General features: G+C 46.6%; 19 non-coding genes across 19 annotated transcripts; 8 read left to right on the top strand and 11 right to left on the bottom strand.

The window, feature by feature from the left end:
* Positions 1-6: 6 nt before the first annotated feature.
* Trnaq-uug (transfer RNA glutamine (anticodon UUG)) lies at positions 7-78 on the bottom strand. Its single transcript has one exon. It is a non-coding gene; the product is annotated as a tRNA-Gln (tRNA).
* A 556-nt stretch (positions 79-634) lies between these two features.
* Positions 635-706, top strand: Trnap-ugg (transfer RNA proline (anticodon UGG)). The gene has a single exon. It is a non-coding gene; the product is annotated as a tRNA-Pro (tRNA).
* Positions 707-1,205: 499 nt separating this feature from the next.
* On the bottom strand, positions 1,206-1,277 carry Trnaq-uug (transfer RNA glutamine (anticodon UUG)). Its single transcript has one exon. It is a non-coding gene; the product is annotated as a tRNA-Gln (tRNA).
* Positions 1,278-1,833: 556 nt separating this feature from the next.
* Positions 1,834-1,905, top strand: Trnap-ugg (transfer RNA proline (anticodon UGG)). The gene has a single exon. It is a non-coding gene; the product is annotated as a tRNA-Pro (tRNA).
* Positions 1,906-2,404: 499 nt separating this feature from the next.
* On the bottom strand, positions 2,405-2,476 carry Trnaq-uug (transfer RNA glutamine (anticodon UUG)). Its single transcript has one exon. It is a non-coding gene; the product is annotated as a tRNA-Gln (tRNA).
* Positions 2,477-3,032: 556 nt separating this feature from the next.
* Trnap-ugg (transfer RNA proline (anticodon UGG)) lies at positions 3,033-3,104 on the top strand. Its single transcript has one exon. It is a non-coding gene; the product is annotated as a tRNA-Pro (tRNA).
* Positions 3,105-3,603: 499 nt separating this feature from the next.
* On the bottom strand, positions 3,604-3,675 carry Trnaq-uug (transfer RNA glutamine (anticodon UUG)). Its single transcript has one exon. It is a non-coding gene; the product is annotated as a tRNA-Gln (tRNA).
* A 556-nt stretch (positions 3,676-4,231) lies between these two features.
* Positions 4,232-4,303, top strand: Trnap-ugg (transfer RNA proline (anticodon UGG)). The gene has a single exon. It is a non-coding gene; the product is annotated as a tRNA-Pro (tRNA).
* A 499-nt stretch (positions 4,304-4,802) lies between these two features.
* Trnaq-uug (transfer RNA glutamine (anticodon UUG)) lies at positions 4,803-4,874 on the bottom strand. Its single transcript has one exon. It is a non-coding gene; the product is annotated as a tRNA-Gln (tRNA).
* A 1,126-nt stretch (positions 4,875-6,000) lies between these two features.
* Trnaq-uug (transfer RNA glutamine (anticodon UUG)) lies at positions 6,001-6,072 on the bottom strand. The gene has a single exon. It is a non-coding gene; the product is annotated as a tRNA-Gln (tRNA).
* A 556-nt stretch (positions 6,073-6,628) lies between these two features.
* Positions 6,629-6,700, top strand: Trnap-ugg (transfer RNA proline (anticodon UGG)). Its single transcript has one exon. It is a non-coding gene; the product is annotated as a tRNA-Pro (tRNA).
* Positions 6,701-7,199: 499 nt separating this feature from the next.
* Trnaq-uug (transfer RNA glutamine (anticodon UUG)) lies at positions 7,200-7,271 on the bottom strand. Its single transcript has one exon. It is a non-coding gene; the product is annotated as a tRNA-Gln (tRNA).
* A 1,126-nt stretch (positions 7,272-8,397) lies between these two features.
* Trnaq-uug (transfer RNA glutamine (anticodon UUG)) lies at positions 8,398-8,469 on the bottom strand. Its single transcript has one exon. It is a non-coding gene; the product is annotated as a tRNA-Gln (tRNA).
* A 556-nt stretch (positions 8,470-9,025) lies between these two features.
* Trnap-ugg (transfer RNA proline (anticodon UGG)) lies at positions 9,026-9,097 on the top strand. The gene has a single exon. It is a non-coding gene; the product is annotated as a tRNA-Pro (tRNA).
* Positions 9,098-9,596: 499 nt separating this feature from the next.
* Positions 9,597-9,668, bottom strand: Trnaq-uug (transfer RNA glutamine (anticodon UUG)). The gene has a single exon. It is a non-coding gene; the product is annotated as a tRNA-Gln (tRNA).
* Positions 9,669-10,224: 556 nt separating this feature from the next.
* Trnap-ugg (transfer RNA proline (anticodon UGG)) lies at positions 10,225-10,296 on the top strand. The gene has a single exon. It is a non-coding gene; the product is annotated as a tRNA-Pro (tRNA).
* Positions 10,297-10,795: 499 nt separating this feature from the next.
* Positions 10,796-10,867, bottom strand: Trnaq-uug (transfer RNA glutamine (anticodon UUG)). Its single transcript has one exon. It is a non-coding gene; the product is annotated as a tRNA-Gln (tRNA).
* Positions 10,868-11,421: 554 nt separating this feature from the next.
* Positions 11,422-11,493, top strand: Trnap-ugg (transfer RNA proline (anticodon UGG)). Its single transcript has one exon. It is a non-coding gene; the product is annotated as a tRNA-Pro (tRNA).
* A 499-nt stretch (positions 11,494-11,992) lies between these two features.
* Positions 11,993-12,064, bottom strand: Trnaq-uug (transfer RNA glutamine (anticodon UUG)). Its single transcript has one exon. It is a non-coding gene; the product is annotated as a tRNA-Gln (tRNA).
* Positions 12,065-13,129: the final 1,065 nt, after the last annotated feature.

The raw sequence follows: 13,129 nt of genomic DNA, 5'->3' as shown, positions 1-13,129 counted from the left end.
AGAGTCACGTTCCACCGAGACTCGAACTCGGATCGCTGGATTCAAAGTCCAGAGCGCTAACCATTACACCATGGAACCGGGTGCCTAAAGCCGACTTAAATTGAGCAGCATTTTGACATTAAACCGATAAGCTGCGATTTATTACATGTAGCGTCCTCAGGAAGTGTTTGCGTGGCTAATGACGCAACCAAGTAGGCTGAAAGTGGAGGGAGCAACTTGGAATGTAGCTAGAATTCTTGCCATTATTCGTACATGAAGTGATGTCAAAGGGTCAGGTAATCAAATTCGCGGAACAGCCACTTTCGTATGGTGAATGCTTTGTGCTGGATGCAGCCTAGCTATGAAAACAGCTATGGACACAGAGTACTGTCGAAAAGTGCGTGCTGTCACAAAACGCTACGTAGTAGGCGGATGGTGCGTGACACGATAACATTTGCACTTCACACGATCGACATACTGTTACACAACTCAAGCAGCTCTTTCAGCCTTCACATACACTGGTCCTCAGCACAGCTCATGTTGTACGAGTAGGATTAAGAAATCTCTTTGAGAATATGGTCCAGATTGGATGCTGCACCTAGCAAGTGCGGCAAGATCTCAGTAGGTGGCGGGATGCACAGATGCTTCCTTGTGCGGCCTGTTGGTCTAGGGGTATGATTCCTGCTGTGGGTGCAGGAGGTCCCGGGTTCAAATCCCGCACAGGCCCTACTTTTCACTTTCGCGACCACCAAGCACTACGATAAACTAGCGAGTCTCTGAAAGTAGACCATGCAACAGGACAAACTGCATGTCGTGCCACCGGCCAATGATACTGGGAAGTGCGTCTTGTGGAAAGTAAATCTACGAAGCAGGATTAAGCCGTCTTCGATTACTTATATCTATATCTAAAGACTGACACGTATAACGATTCTATTGGATTCCCAGGAACTAGTACATCGCATGCACGTTTGTTAAATGCACGCGCATGCAGCACCCAAAACGGAGAGATACTGGGACCAGCAGCTGAGGTCGTCTTTTCGCAGTTTAACCCCTTACGTTCCGTTATTAATCCTAGTAGCAAAAGCATAAGCATTTGGAGCGTTCCCCAATCACGTGTGGACGGCTATTAACAATTTGCATTACATGATCCTAGCTAAAATTCTGGGTATACAATTCCAACTACCAGCTCGTACACATTTCTAGAAACGATCGCAAAACACAGAGTCAGGTTCCACCGAGACTCGAACTCGGATCGCTGGATTCAAAGTCCAGAGTGCTAACCATTACACCATGGAACCGGGTGCCTCTAGCCGACTTTAATTGAGCAGCATTTTGACATTAAACCGATAAGCTGCGATTTATTACATGTAGCGTCCTCAGGAAGTGTTTGCGTGGCTAATGACGCAACCAAATACGCTGAAAGTGGAGGGAGCAACTTGGAATGTAGCGAGAATTCTTGCCATTATTCGTACATGAAGTGATGTCAAAGGGTGAGGTAATCAAATTCGCGGAACAGCCACTTTCGTATGGTGAATGCTTTGTGCTGGATGCAGCCTAGCTATGAAAACAGCTATGGACACAGAGTACTGTCGAAAAGTGCGTGCTGTCACACAACGCTACGTAGTAGGCGGATGGTGCGTGACACGATAACATTTGCACTTCACACAATCGACATACTGTTACACAACTCAAGCAGCTCTTTCAGCCTTCACATACACTGGTCCTCAGCACAGCTCATGTTGTAGGAGTAGGATTAAGAAATCTCTTTGAGAATATGGTCCAGATTGGATGCTGCACCTAGCAAGTGCGGCAAGATCTCAGTAGGTGGCGGGATGCACAGATGCTTCCTTGTGCGGCCTGTTGGTCTAGGGGTATGATTCCTGCTTTGGGTGCAGGAGGTCCCGCGTTCAAATCCCGGACAGGCCCTACTTTTCACCTTCGCGACAACCAAGCACTACGATAAACTAGCGAGTCTCTGAAAGTAGACCATGCAACAGGACAAACTGCATGTCGTGCCACCGGCCAATGATACTGGCAAGTGCGTCTTGTGGAAAGTAAATCTACGAAGCAGGATTAAGCCGTCTTCGATTACTTATATCTATATCTAAAGACTGACACGTATAACGATTCTATTGGATTCCCAGGAACTAGTACATCGCATGCACGTTTGTTAATTGCACGCGCATGCAGCACCCAAAACGGAGAGATACTGGGACCAGCAGCTGAGGTCGTCTTTTCGCAGTTTAACCCCTTACGTTCCGTTATTAATCCTAGTAGCAAAAGCATAAGCATTTGGAGCGTTCCCCAATCACGTGTGGACGGCTATTAACAATTTGCATTACATGATCCTAGCTAAAATTCTGGGTATACAATTCCAACTACCAGCTCGTACACATTTCTAGAAACGATCGCAAAACACAGAGTCAGGTTCCACCGAGACTCGAACTCGGATCGCTGGATTCAAAGTCCAGAGTGCTAACCATTACACCATGGAACCGGGAGCTTCTAACCGACTTTAATTGAGCAGCATTTTGACATTAAACCGATAAGCTGCGATTTATTACATGTAGCGTCCTCATGAAGTGTTAGCGTGGCTAATGACGCAACCAAGTAGGCTGAAAGTGGAGGGAGCAACTTGGAATGTAGCGAGAATTCTTGCCATTATTCGTACATGAAGTGATGTCAAAGGGTCAGGTAATCAAATTCGCGGAACAGCCACTTTCGTATGGTGAATGCTTTGTGCTGGATGCAGCCTAGCTATGAAAACAGCTATGGACACAGAGTACTGTCGAAAAGTGCGTGCTGTCACACAACGCTACGTGGTAGGCGGATGGTGCGTGACACGATAACATTTGCACTTCACACGATCGACATACTGTTACACAACTCAAGCAGCTCTTTCAGCCTTCACATACACTGGTCCTCAGCACAGCTCATGTTGTAGGAGTAGGATTAAGAAATCTCTTTGAGAATATGGTCCAGATTGGATGCTGCACCTAGCAAGTGCGGCAAGATCTCAGTAGGTGGCGGGATGCACAGATGCTTCCTTGTGCGGCCTGTTGGTCTAGGGGTATGATTCCTGCTTTGGGTGCAGGAGGTCCCGGGTTCAAATCCCGGACAGGCCCGACTTTTCACTTTCGCGACCACCAAGCACTACGATAAACTAGCGAGTCTCTGAAAGTAGACCATGCAACAGGACAAACTGCATGTCGTGCCACCGGCCAATGATACTGGCAAGTGCGTCTTGTGGAAAGTAAATCTACGAAGCAGGATTAAGCCGTCTTCGATTACTTATATCTATATCTAAAGACTGACACGTATAACGATTCTATTGGTTTCCCAGGAACTAGTACATCGCATGCACGTTTGTTAAATGCACGCGCATGCAGCACCCAAAACGGAGTGATGCTGGGACAAGCAGCTGTGGTCGTCTTCTCGCAGTTGAAACCCTTACGTTCCGTTATTAATCCTAGTAGCAAAAGCATAAGCATTTGGAGCGTTCCCCAATCACGTGTGGACGACTATTAACAATTTGTATTACATGATCCTAGCTAAAATTCTGGATATACAATTCCAACTACCAGATCGTACACATTTCTAGAAACGATCGCAAAACACAGAGTCAGGTTCCACCGAGACTCGAACTCGGATCGCTGGATTCAATGTCCAGAGCGCTAACCATTACACCATGGAACCGGATGTCTCTAGCCGACTTAAATTGAGCAGCATTTTGACATTAAACCGATAAGCTGCGATTTATTACATGTAGCGTCCTCAGGAAGTGTTTGCGTGGCTAATGACGCAACCAAGTAGGCTGAAAGTGGAGGGAGCAACTTGGAATGTAGCTAGAATTCTTGCCATTATTCGTACATGAAGTGATGTCAAAGGGTCAGGTAATCAAATTCGCGGAACAGCCACTTTCGTATGGTGAATGCTTTGTGCTGGATGCAGCCTAGCTATGAAAACAGCTATGGACACAGAGTACTGTCGAAAAGTGCGTGCTGTCACACAACGCTACGTAGTAGGCGGATGGTGCGTGACACGATAACATTTGCACTTCACACGATCGACATACTGTTACACAACTCAAGCAGCTCTTTCAGCCTTCACATACACTGGTCCTCAGCACAGCTCATGTTGTACGAGTAGGATTAAGAAATCTCTTTGAGAATATGGTCCAGATTGGATGCTGCACCTAGCAAGTGCGGCAAGATCTCAGTAGGTGGCGGGATGCACAGATGCTTCCTTGTGCGGCCTGTTGGTCTAGGGGTATGATTCCTGCTTTGGGTGCAGGAGGTCCCGGGTTCAAATCTCGGACAGGCCCTACTTTTCACCTTCGCGACAACCAAGCACTACGATAAACTAGCGAGTCTCTGAAAGTAGACCATGCAACAGGACAAACTGCATGTCGTGCCACCGGCCAATGATACTGGCAAGTGCGTCTTGTGGAAAGTAAATCTACGAAGCAGGATTAAGCCGTCTTCGATTACTTATATCTATATCTAAAGACTGACACGTATAACGATTCTATTGGATTCCCAGGAACTAGTACATCGCATGCACGTTTGTTAAATGCACGCGCATGCAGCACCCAAAACGGAGAGATACTGGGACCAGCAGCTGAGGTCGTCTTTTCGCAGTTTAACCCCTTACGTTCCGTTATTAATCCTAGTAGCAAAAGCATAAGCATTTGGAGCGTTCCCCAATCACGTGTGGACGGCTATTAACAATTTGCATTACATGATCCTAGCTAAAATTCTGGGTATACAATTCCAACTACCAGCTCGTACACATTTCTAGAAACGATCGCAAAACACAGAGTCAGGTTCCACCGAGACTCGAACTCGGATCGCTGGATTCAAAGTCCAGAGTGCTAACCATTACACCATGGAACCGGGTGCCTCTAGCCGACTTTAATTGAGCAGCATTTTGACATTAAACCGATAAGCTGCGATTTATTACATGTAGCGTCCTCAGGAAGTGTTTGCGTGGCTAATGACGCAACCAAATACGCTGAAAGTGGAGGGAGCAACTTGGAATGTAGCGAGAATTCTTGCCATTATTCGTACATGAAGTGATGTCAAAGGGTCAGGTAATCAAATTCGCGGAACAGCCACTTTCGTATGGTGAATGCTTTGTGCTGGATGCAGCCTAGCTATGAAAACAGCTATGGACACAGAGACTGTCGAAAAGAGCGTGCTGTCACAAAACGCTACGTAGTAGGCGGATGGTGCGTGACACGATAACATTTGCACTTCACACGATCGACATACTGTTACACAACTCAAGCAGCTCTTTCAGCCTTCACATACACTGGTCCTCAGCACAGCTCATGTTGTAGGAGTAGGATTAAGAAATCTCTTTGAGAATATGGTCCAGATTGGATGCTGCACCTAGCAAGTGCGGCAAGATCTCAGTAGGTGGCGGGATGCACAGATGCTTCCTTGTGCGGCCTGTTGGTCTAGGGGTATGATTCCTGCTTTGGGTTCAGGAGGTCCCGGGTTCAAATCCCGGACACGCCCTACTTTTCACTTTCGCGACAACCAAGCACTACGATAAACTAGCGAGTCTCTGAAAGTAGACCATGCAACAGGACAAACTGCATGTCGTGCCACCGGCCAATGATACTGGCAAGTGCGTCTTGTGGAAAGTAAATCTACGAAGCAGGATTAAGCCGTCTTCGATTACTTATATCTATACCTAAAGACTGACACGTATAACGATTCTATTGGATTCCCAGGAACTAGTACATCTCATGCACGTTTGTTAAATGCACGCGCATGCAGCACCCAAAACGGAGAGATACTGGGACCAGCAGCTGAGGTCGTCTTTTCGCAGTTTAACCCCTTACGTTCCGTTATTAATCCTAGTAGCAAAAGCATAAGCATTTGGAGCGTTCCCCAATCACGTGTGGACGGCTATTAACAATTTGCATTACATGATCCTAGCTAAAATTCTGGGTATACAATTCCAACTACCAGCTCGTACACATTTCTAGAAACGATCGCAAAACACAGAGTCAGGTTCCACCGAGACTCGAACTCGGATCGCTGGATTCAATGTCCAGAGCGCTAACCATTACACCATGGAACCGGATGTCTCTAGCCGACTTAAATTGAGCAGCATTTTGACATTAAACCGATAAGCTGCGATTTATTACATGTAGCGTCCTCAGGAAGTGTTTGCGTGGCTAATGACGCAACCAAGTAGGCTGAAAGTGGAGGGAGCAACTTGGAATGTAGCTAGAATTCTTGCCATTATTCGTACATGAAGTGATGTCAAAGGGTCAGGTAATCAAATTCGCGGAACAGCCACTTTCGTATGGTGAATGCTTTGTGCTGGATGCAGCCTAGCTATGAAAACAGCTATGGACACAGAGTACTGTCGAAAAGTGCGTGCTGTCACACAACGCTACGTAGTAGGCGGATGGTGCGTGACACGATAACATTTGCACTTCACACGATCGACATACTGTTACACAACTCAAGCAGCTCTTTCAGCCTTCACATACACTGGTCCTCAGCACAGCTCATGTTGTACGAGTAGGATTAAGAAATCTCTTTGAGAATATGGTCCAGATTGGATGCTGCACCTAGCAAGTGCGGCAAGATCTCAGTAGGTGGCGGGATGCACAGATGCTTCCTTGTGCGGCCTGTTGGTCTAGGGGTATGATTCCTGCTTTGGGTGCAGGAGGTCCCGGGTTCAAATCCCGGACAGGCCCTACTTTTCACCTTCGCGACAACCAAGCACTACGATAAACTAGCGAGTCTCTGAAAGTAGACCATGCAACAGGACAAACTGCATGTCGTGCCACCGGCCAATGATACTGGCAAGTGCGTCTTGTGGAAAGTAAATCTACGAAGCAGGATTAAGCCGTCTTCGATTACTTATATCTATATCTAAAGACTGACACGTATAACGATTCTATTGGATTCCCAGGAACTAGTACATCGCATGCACGTTTGTTAAATGCACGCGCATGCAGCACCCAAAACGGAGAGATACTGGGACCAGCAGCTGAGGTCGTCTTTTCGCAGTTTAACCCCTTACGTTCCGTTATTAATCCTAGTAGCAAAAGCATAAGCATTTGGAGCGTTCCCCAATCACGTGTGGACGGCTATTAACAATTTGCATTACATGATCCTAGCTAAAATTCTGGGTATACAATTCCAACTACCAGCTCGTACACATTTCTAGAAACGATCGCAAAACACAGAGTCAGGTTCCACCGAGACTCGAACTCGGATCGCTGGATTCAAAGTCCAGAGTGCTAACCATTACACCATGGAACCGGGTGCCTCTAGCCGACTTTAATTGAGCAGCATTTTGACATTAAACCGATAAGCTGCGATTTATTACATGTAGCGTCCTCAGGAAGTGTTTGCGTGGCTAATGACGCAACCAAATACGCTGAAAGTGGAGGGAGCAACTTGGAATGTAGCGAGAATTCTTGCCATTATTCGTACATGAAGTGATGTCAAAGGGTCAGGTAATCAAATTCGCGGAACAGCCACTTTCGTATGGTGAATGCTTTGTGCTGGATGCAGCCTAGCTATGAAAACAGCTATGGACACAGAGACTGTCGAAAAGAGCGTGCTGTCACAAAACGCTACGTAGTAGGCGGATGGTGCGTGACACGATAACATTTGCACTTCACACGATCGACATACTGTTACACAACTCAAGCAGCTCTTTCAGCCTTCACATACACTGGTCCTCAGCACAGCTCATGTTGTAGGAGTAGGATTAAGAAATCTCTTTGAGAATATGGTCCAGATTGGATGCTGCACCTAGCAAGTGCGGCAAGATCTCAGTAGGTGGCGGGATGCACAGATGCTTCCTTGTGCGGCCTGTTGGTCTAGGGGTATGATTCCTGCTTTGGGTTCAGGAGGTCCCGGGTTCAAATCCCGGACACGCCCTACTTTTCACTTTCGCGACAACCAAGCACTACGATAAACTAGCGAGTCTCTGAAAGTAGACCATGCAACAGGACAAACTGCATGTCGTGCCACCGGCCAATGATACTGGCAAGTGCGTCTTGTGGAAAGTAAATCTACGAAGCAGGATTAAGCCGTCTTCGATTACTTATATCTATACCTAAAGACTGACACGTATAACGATTCTATTGGATTCCCAGGAACTAGTACATCTCATGCACGTTTGTTAAATGCACGCGCATGCAGCACCCAAAACGGAGAGATACTGGGACCAGCAGCTGAGGTCGTCTTTTCGCAGTTTAACCCCTTACGTTCCGTTATTAATCCTAGTAGCAAAAGCATAAGCATTTGGAGCGTTCCCCAATCACGTGTGGACGGCTATTAACAATTTGCATTACATGATCCTAGCTAAAATTCTGGGTATACAATTCCAACTACCAGCTCGTACACATTTCTAGAAACGATCGCAAAACACAGAGTCAGGTTCCACCGAGACTCGAACTCGGATCGCTGGATTCAAAGTCCAGAGTGCTAACCATTACACCATGGAACCGGGTGCCTCTAGCCGACTTTAATTGAGCAGCATTTTGACATTAAACCGATAAGCTGCGATTTATTACATGTAGCGTCCTCAGGAAGTGTTTGCGTGGCTAATGACGCAACCAAGTAGGCTGGAAGTGGAGGGAGCAACTTGGAATGTAGCTAGAATTCTTGCCATTATTCGTACATGAAGTGATGTCAAAGGGTCAGGTAATCAAATTCGCGGAACAGCCACTTTCGTATGGTGAATGCTTTGTGCTGGATGCAGCCTAGCTATGAAAACAGCTATGGACACAGAGTACTGTCGAAAAGTGCGTGCTGTCACAAAACGCTACGTAGTAGGCGGATGGTGCGTGACACGATAACATTTGCACTTCACACGATCGACATACTGTTACACAACTCAAGCAGCTCTTTCAGCCTTCACATACACTGGTCCTCAGCACAGCTCATGTTGTAGGAGTAGGATTAAGAAATCTCTTTGAGAATATGGTCCAGATTGGATGCTGCACCTAGCAAGTGCGGCAAGATCTCAGTAGGTGGCAGGATGCACAGATGCTTCCTTGTGCGGCCTGTTGGTCTAGGGGTATGATTCCTGCTTTGGGTGCAGGAGGTCCCGTGTTCAAATCCCGGACAGGCCCCACTTTTCACTTTCGCGACAACCAAGCACTACGATAAACTAGCGAGTCTCTGAAAGTAGACCATGCAACAGGACAAACTGCATGTCGTGCCACCGGCCAATGATACTGGCAAGTGCGTCTTGTGGAAAGTAAATCTACGAAGCAGGATTAAGCCGTCTTCGATTACTTATATCTATATCTAAAGAGTGACACGTATAACGATTCTATTGGTTTCCCAGGAACTAGTACATCGCATGCACGTTTGTTAAATGCACGCGCATGCAGCACCCAAAACGGAGTGATGCTGGGACAAGCAGCTGTGGTCGTCTTCTCGCAGTTGAAACCCTTACGTTCCGTTATTAATCCTAGTAGCAAAAGCATAAGCATTTGGAGCGTTCCCCAATCACGTGTGGACGGCTATTATCAATTTGCATTACATGATCCTAGCTAAAATTCTGGATATACAATTCCAACTACCAGCTCGTACACATTTCTAGAAACGATCGCAAAACACAGAGTCAGGTTCCACCGAGACTCGAACTCGGATCGCTGGATTCAAAGTCCAGAGTGCTAACCATTACACCATGGAACCGGTTGCCTCTAGCCGACTTAAATTGAGCAGCATTTTGACATTAAACCGATAAGCTGCGATTTATTACATGTAGCGTCCTCAGGAAGTGTTTGCGTGGCTAATGACGCAACCAAGTAGGCTGAAAGTGGAGGGAGCAACTTGGAATGTAGCTAGAATTCTTGCCATTATTCGTACATGAAGTGATGTCAAAGGGTCAGGTAATCAAATACGCGGAACAGCCACTTTCGTATGGTGAATGCTTTGTGCTGGATGCAGCCTAGCTATGAAAACAGCTATGGACACAGAGTACTGTCGAAGAGTGCGTGCTGTCACACAACGCTACGTAGTAGGCGGATGGTGCGTGACACGATAACATTTGCACTTCACACGATCGACATACTGTTACACAACTCAAGCAGCTCTTTCAGCCTTCACATACACTGGTCCTCAGCACAGCTCATGTTGTACGAGTAGGATTAAGAAATCTCTTTGAGAATATGGTCCAGATTGGTTGCTGCACCTAGCAAGTGCGGCAAGATCGCAGTAGGTGTCGGGATGCACAGATGCTTCCTTGTGCGGCCTGTTGGTCTAGGGGTATGATTCCTGCTTTGGGTGCAGGAGGTCCCGGGTTCAAATCCCGGACAGGCCCTACTTTTCACTTTCGCGACAACCAAGCACTACGATAAACTAGCGAGTCTCTGAAAGTAGACCATGCAACAGGACAAACTGCATGTCGTGCCACCGGCCAATGATACTGGCAAGTGCGTCTTGTGGAAAGTAAATCTACGAAGCAGGATTAAGCCGTCTTCGATTACTTATATCTATATCTAAAGACTGACACGTATAACGATTCTATTGGTTTCCCAGGAACTAGTACATCGCATGCACGTTTGTTAAATGCACGCGCATGCAACACCCAAAACGGAGAGATACTGGGACCAGCAGCTGAGGTCGTCTTTTCGCAGTTTAACCCCTTACGTTCCGTTATTAATCCTAGTAGCAAAAGCATAAGCATTTGGAGCGTTCCCCAATCACGTGTGGACGGCTATTAACAATTTGCATTACATGATCCTAGCTAAAATTCTGGATATACAATTCCAACTACCAGCTCGTACACATTTCTAGAAACGATCGCAAAACACAGAGTCAGGTTCCACCGAGACTCGAACTCGGATCGCTGGATTCAAAGTCCAGAGTGCTAACCATTACACCATGGAACCGGGTGCCTCTAGCCGACTTTAATTGAGCAGCATTTTGACATTAAACCGATAAGCTGCGATTTATTACATGTAGCGTCCTCAGGAAGTGTTTGCGTGGCTAATGACGCAACCAAGTAGGCTGAAAGTGGAGGGAGCAACTTGGAATGTAGCTAGAATTCTTGCCATTATTCGTACATGAAGTGATGTCAAAGGGTCAGGTAATCAAATTCGCGGAACAGCCACTTTCGTATGGTGAATGCTTTGTGCTGGATGCAGCCTAGCTATGAAAACAGCTATGGACAGAGTACTGTCGAAAAGTGCGTGCTGTCACACAACACTACGTAGTAGGCAGATGGTGCGTGACACGATAACATTTGCACTTCACACGATTGACATACTGTTACATAACTCAAGCAGCTCTTTCAGCCTTCACATACACTGGTCCTCAGCACAGCTCATGTTGTAGGAGTAGGATTAAGAAATCTCTTTGAGAATATGGTCCAGATTGGTTGCTGCACCTAGCAAGTGCGGCAAGATCTCAGTAGGTGGCGGGATGCACAGATGCTTCCTTGTGCGGCCTGTTGGTCTATGGGTATGATTCCTGCTTTGGGTGCAGGAGGTCCCGGGTTCAAATCCCGGACAGGCCCCACTTTTCACTTTCGCGACAACCAAGCACTACGATAAACTAGCGAGTCTCTGAAAGTAGACCATGCAACAGGACAAACTGCATGTCGTGCCACCGGCCAATGATACTGGCAAGTGCGTCTTGTGGAAAGTAAATCTACGAAACAGGATTAAGCCGTCTTCGATTACTTATTTCTATATCTAAAGACTGACACGTATAACGACTCTATTCGTTTCCGAGGAACTAGTACATCGCATGCACGTTTGTTAAATGCACGCGCATGCAGCACCCAAAACGGAGAGATACTGGGACCAGCAGCTGAGGTCGTCTTTTCGCAGTTTAACCCCTTACGTTCCGTTATTAATCCTAGTAGCAAAAGCATAAGCATTTGGAGCGTTCCCCAATCACGTGTGGACGACTATTAACAATTTGCGTTACATGATCCTAGCTAAAATTCTGGGCATACAATTCCAATTACCAGCTCGTACACATTTCTAGAAACGATCGCAAAACACAGAGTCAGGTTCCACCGAGACTCGAACTCGGATTGCTGGATTCAAAGTCCAGAGTGCTAACCATTACACCATGGAACCGGGTGCCTCTAGCCGACTTAAATTGTGCAGCATTTTGACATTAAACCGATAAGCTGCGATTTATTACATGTAGCGTCCTCAGGAAGTGTTAGCGTGGCTAATGACGCAACCAAGTAGGCTGAAAGTGGAGGGAGCAACTTGGAATGTAGCTAGAATTCTTGCCATTATTCGTACATGAAGTGATGTCAAAGGGTCAGGTAATCAAATTCGCGGAACAGCCACTTTCGTATGGTGAATGCTTTGTGCTGGATGCAGCCTAGCTATGAAAACAGCTATGGACACAGAGTACTGTCGAAAAGTGCGTGCTGTCACACAACGCTACGTAGTAGGCGGATGGTGCGTGACACGATAACATTTGCACTTCACACGATCGACATACTGTTACACAACTCAAGCAGCTCTTTCAGCCTTCACATACACTGGTCCTCAGCACAGCTCATGTTGTAGGAGTAGGATTAAGAAATCTCTTTGAGAATATGGTCCAGATTGGTTGCTGCACCTAGCAAGTGCGGCAAGATCTCAGTAGGTGGCGGGATGCACAGATTTTTCTTGTGCGGCCTGTTGGTCGAGGGGTATGATTCCTGCTTTTGGTGCTGGAAGTCCCGGGTTCAAATCCCGGACACGCCCTACTTTTCACTTTCGCGACAACCAAGCACTACGATAAACTAGCGAGTCTCTGAAAGTAGACCATGCAACAGGACAAACTGCATGTCGTGCCACCGGCCAATGATACTGGCAAGTGCGTCTTGTGGAAAGTAAATCTACGAAGCAGGATTAAGCCGTCTTCGATTACTTATATCTATATCTAAAGACTGACACGTATAACGATTCTATTGGTTTCCCAGGAACTAGTACATCGCATGCACGCTTGTTAAATGCACGCGCATGCAGCACCCAAAACGGAGAGATACTGGGACCAGCAGCTGAGGTCGTCTTTTCGCAGTTTAACCCCTTACGTTCCGTTATTAATCCTAGTAGCAAAAGCATAAGCATTTGGAGCGTTCCCCAATCATGTGTGTACGGCTATTAACAATTTGCATTACATGATCCTAGCTAAAATTCTGG

The sequence above is a fragment of the Schistocerca gregaria genome, chromosome 2 (genome assembly GCF_023897955.1).
Source record: "Schistocerca gregaria isolate iqSchGreg1 chromosome 2, iqSchGreg1.2, whole genome shotgun sequence".
NCBI lineage: Eukaryota > Metazoa > Arthropoda > Insecta > Orthoptera > Acrididae > Schistocerca > Schistocerca gregaria.
Note: the sequence above shows the minus strand (reverse complement) of the source record. Positions and strands in the feature narration are given on the sequence as shown.